Raw genomic sequence first — 5,427 nt, 5'->3', positions numbered from 1 at the left:
CACCAGAGGTGAGAGAAGGGCTGAGGGATCATATGTCTAATTCCATCTCTGTGTCTGCCTGGCCTGAAAGGGTTACTCTTTTTTCTCTTCCAGTCCATCTCCAAATTAAAAAAAAATAGACTGCGAACGGGATCATATGTCTAATTCCATCTCTGTGTCTGCCTGGTCTGAAAGGGTTACTCTTTTTTCTCTTTCAGTCCATCTCCAAATTAAAAAAAATAGACTGCGAATCATTGAAATAGGGACTAGAGAGAATAAATATGTTGGTTTTATTTGGGTAAATTTTAATTAAAGTGAACAGTGTATATATAGGGAACTTGCAAGGAGATACCTATTTTCTTATAAGAAGCCCACTACAGACATCACTTTTAGAAAAATAAAGTAAGGCCTAGCCCGGCCTGTGTGGTTCAGTGATTGAGCATCCACCCATGAAACAGGAGGTCCCAGTTAGATGGTCAGGGCATTTGCCAGGGCTGTGGGTTCGATCCCCAGTTTGCAGTGTGCAGGAGGCAGGCGGTCAATGATTCTCTCACATCACTGATGTTTCTATCTCTCTCTCCCTCTCTTTCCTCTCTGAAGCCAATAAAAATATTTTTTTTTTAAAAAAAAAAGGAAGAAAGAAAGGCCCAGCCTGGATGGTGTGGCTCAGTGGTTGAGCATTGACCCATGAACCAAGGCTCCATCCCCAAAAGGGGGCATGCAAGAGGCAGCTGATCCATGTTTCTATCTCCTATCCTTCTCCCTTCCTCTCTCTCTTAATAAAACTATAATGAAAACATTTTTTATATTGAAAAGTCAATTGATAATCTATTGGCATTTAATTTATTCTGTAAAGACACCTAATCACTCAAATCCTGGGCACATACTTCAGTGCACAATAATAATTTGTATCAGTTAAGGTTCCATTATGATTCGTCTGTCTTCCCTAAGGGGATGGGAGTAATATGTTCTTTCTTTTACTGTCTTGTAATTAAGAACAGTTTTAGTGTAGTAGTCAAGAGGTGCCAGATTATCTGGGTCCCTACTCTATTCTGCCAACAAGCTACATACCACTGCCTGTGCCTTGGACAAGTGACTGAATCACTTAGTACTTCACCTACCTCATGAGTCAAATATGCTTGATAATGGACAGATTTACAGATCCTGAGAGTTAAAGGAGCGAATATGTTAAAAGAATTGAGCCCTGACCGGTTTGGCTCAGTGGATAGAGCGTCGGCCTGCAGACTGAAGGGTCCCGGGTTCAATTCCGGTCAAGGGCATGTACCTTGGTTGCAGGCACATCTCCAGTAGGAGGTGTGCAGGAGGCAGCTGATCGATGTTTCTCTCTCATCGATGTTTCTAACTCTCTATCCCTCTCCCTTCCACTCTATAAAAAAAAATCAATAAAATATAAAAAAAAAGAATTGAGAAAATTAATTGGCAATTCACACACATTCTCTCCCTTCCCCCCAACACACACTGTTAGTTCTTCTGATTCTGGCAGGTTCTCTCCCTTCTTTCACAGGCAAAATCAAGGGTTACCCGATTGAGTGGGCTCATCTAAGGGCCCCAGTGAATTGGGAACTCTGCTCTGATGACATCATGCTGACAGAAACCTTTTCCCCACACCTCCCAGAAAAATGGCATTGCTCCATCCCTAATTTACTGGAGATACCCTAGTGTTGACTTAAATAATTGCAATCTTTAAACTTCACAGTGTAGTCTCGCAGTCCAGTTCAAAAAGCATGGACTTCTTGTCTTGGGCTGATCATTAAGCCTAAATTATCCGAGCTTAAGTTCTTTAGTTGTAAAACGGACCAATAATAGTGATATTGCCAAGGGGTTGTCTTCAGTATAAGCAATAATAATGGCTCCAGCCATCCCTTCCCCACTTTCAGCCTGAAACTGGGTGGTGAGACGATGGACAGTGGCACAGACTGTGCTCTCGGTCCCCAGACAAGACTTTAATTAGTTGGGACATAGTGTCAAATGAAGCTTTGGAAGCACAATTCCTGGCATCAGCTGGAAGCTGATGTGCAAGCATAAGCCAACGTGGCTTCCTGGAAGCTGAGGAAGAGCTGCAGACAAGGTGAGGCCGAGGCCAGGAGCCCAGCTGGGGAGGCGGGTGCTGGTTGCAGTTGCCACTGTTGGGAAGGATGTGGGTGGGCACGAATCCAAGGCGGGGATCCTGTGTGAGTTGTCTCCACAGTTCTAGTACTGTGAGTCCTACCCACAGAGGACTGTGTGTACCACCCAGCACAGTAGTAAGTACCCGTATCTTCTTTTCCTATGAAATATATGCGGAGGGTTGAAGTGAGAAGCTGAGAATTCTTTCTTGCCTCAACTTTGTTTCTCTTTCCATCTACATGGCTTCGAGCAGGGCCTATTGTGGAGCTCACATAAATCAGATGCTCCAAAGCCTGATTCGGTTTCTGCCGGTACCAGTGAATGATGTCCTTTTCAAAATTGGTGCTTGTAATCTTGCAATCTATGTCAATACTTTCCCTCACTTCTGTGGTAATGGATAGCTGGGACTGCTTCAATGTAGATAACCCAAGTCCAACTGTATGCAAAAGAAGAGAATTTCCAATGAACTTCTGAGAACATAAGAAACATTAAAGAATTTCTTCGCTCACTCATCTAGACTGAAATGGTCAAGGAGTGTGACTCACGAGCCCAGAAGGACAAGAAGGTGAAAGCTTCCAGCAGTGGCATCCTGTGGACAGGCGGTGTCCTCCAAGAGAAGGCAGAGAGTGGAGACCTGGGGGCAGGGCACCTCAAGTCAGTGGCAAGTGGGTGTGGCCTAACTGGGGAGAGAAAAGGAAGTGGTGGGTCAGGCAGGACTTGGGCCTTTCTTGCTGGCTGCTGGTCTGAGGTTACTCTTTTCTGTGGGCCTCCTGGTCTCCAGAAAAGGCTCCTGGTCTCCACAGAGCTCTTTGGCATGAATGTGAAGGGGCCATGGAGGCACCTTGGGACATGCTGGCAAAGTTTGAAGAAACTTAGAGAAACAAGGTAAAGATAAATATAAAAACACCCATAATTATATCACAAGACCAAATCTGTTATCTGTATGGTGTTAATGTCTAGATTTCTTCTTTGCATGTATGTGGATAGCAGTATGATTTTGTGGACTATAAGTATAATGAACATGTGCAGGGTTGTGTGTTCTTCTTCTTTCAGTTCACCTGATATTCTGAGCTCCTTCCCATGTCATGGGAATGAGAAGGAGGAGGAGAGGGACATCATTGCTGCAGCCTGGCCCAGTGCTGCTGCCAGTGCTTGGCTCTGGGGTATGGGTGCTGCCTCTGCTTGGGCAGCCATAGTCACCCCAGACCTAGGTTCGTGCACCTCCATCACTGACAGGCATTTCCTTCCAGATCCTAAACTCCAGCACCAGTGTGTGTGTGTGCTCTATGTAGAGCTGGGAATGCTTCACTACTTTACACTTAGTAATGGACTCTCCATGGCTCTTTACCTTCTCTTGTGCCTTATGAATGGGATCCCAAGGACTGAGTTCATGGTTTTCCTTACCTTCCTGTTGCTGTTTGGAAGCAGTTAATAGGAGCATCAACAGGAGACTGGGAGGTGGAAGGGACTGTGGTTAGGGTTTCCCCCCTGACAGATGGTCTTGGGTTGGGTGTATCCTCCCCCTAGTGGCCAATATAGAGTGCCATCCACCCCATAGCCAGAAGGCTTATGTCCAGGAACCAAGAGGTGGATGTGGAAGTGGCCATTCTCTTTTTTACCAATTCACCCACTGGAGGATTTTGTTTCCCTTTTTTCCCCAGGGCCCTGGATCCACAGGCTTGGAAATTCCATGGAAGGGATACGTTTGTCAGGTGACACAGTCATGATTTCATTGAAATTCAACTTCCATTGATCAAAATTATATGAAATCAGAAAGCAAAAATGCCCATTAGTGTAGCCTGTAAGGGGTGGCCTCCTGGGCACATAGCAGGTGAAGAAACATGGAAAGTGGATCTTGAGGGGAAAACAGAAGACCCTCGGTGGAGTCCACACTTTCTGCCCCTCACCATCCACTCTTGTCCTCTGACTGGGTGAGGAATCCATGACCCTAAAGTAGGGGACGCATGGAGTCCTAGTTGAAAGTCTCCCTTCTCCTCCTTCTCCAGGTGAACATCACATGAGGCTGATTTTCTGCCAACCTTCCAAGAAAGGTAGAGGATCATGTTCTCAGGCAATAAAAGTGCCAAAAAACCTTGCTGAGGGAAAGCTTGATCGTGTGCAAGAATGTGTGCAATTCTCCTTATGACAATCTCATTACTGCACCTGCATCTGGACAAAAGTAAAGAAAGCAAGAAAGACATAGAGAGTGTTAATAACAAGACTGAGTATTTTTGCCACTTTCTGATATTTCATATTCATACTGCGGAGGGAATAAGATCTACACAAGCCCAAAAAACTACCATGAGCACCCCAAGCATTGAAATGATCTTTAACTTGTCAGATGGGCACAGTGGTAATCAGAAAAAAACAACAAGATTTTGTTTTTGTAAGAGAAACAAAAGTTGTTAGAAAAGAGGAGAGAAAAAGTGGTCAAGAAAAGTCCATTACAGGCCTTTCTAAACATCAAATTTCACCTGTTGTCTCTAATTGCTCAATAATATGCAGAGCAATTTCATAATATTTTTAATATTATGAAAGAGGTGAATTCTTTTTAAAAATAAATTTTAAAATAAAATTCAAAAGTAATGAAAGTTTTCTATTACAAAACTTAGGGAGTACAAAAATGACATAGACAAATAATCTATGATTCCAACTTTTAGAGGTGACCACTCCAAAGTTATGCCCCTTCCTTTACCCTAGGCTACCTCTCTGAACCCATTCTCTGGGCGGAAAGTAAAGAGCCCCCTGGGAAAACAGGCAGCTTGGATTTCCACGTGGGCCTAATAATTTTTTTAAATATATGTTATTGATCTTTTACAGAGAGGAAGGGAGAGGGATTGAGAGTTAGAAACATCGATGAGAGAGAAACATCCATCAGATGCCTCCTGCACACTCCCTACTGGGGATGTGCCCACAACCAAGGTATATGCCCTTGACTGGAATCAAACCTTGGACCCTTGAGTCCAAAGGCTGACGCTCTATCCACTGAGCCAAACCAGTCAGGGCCTAATAATTTTTGAATTATGATTTTTACATGACTTCTAGATAACAGACATCACGTTTCCCACAGTACTAGTATTTTTACTGTGAAAATGGTGATTTTGAAGATCTTATTCAGCATTAATTAGATAATATAATGTTGCTTCTATTATGGCAGAGTGAATGTGTCTCTCCCACTTCATGAATGGAAGAAAATAAGTTGAGCCAAAATGGTCACGATATTTTGGGCATCCATCTTTACAAAATCACCCACTCACTAGGTAATGTGAACCCATCAATAATAATAAAAATATTAATCTCACTTCAACAGACATTAATTGA

The sequence above is a fragment of the Myotis brandtii genome, unplaced genomic scaffold (assembly GCF_000412655.1).
Source record: "Myotis brandtii unplaced genomic scaffold, ASM41265v1 scaffold1298, whole genome shotgun sequence".
Lineage (NCBI taxonomy): Eukaryota > Metazoa > Chordata > Mammalia > Chiroptera > Vespertilionidae > Myotis > Myotis brandtii.
The sequence above is the reverse complement of the archived record's forward strand: the minus strand, read 5'-3'. Positions refer to the sequence as shown.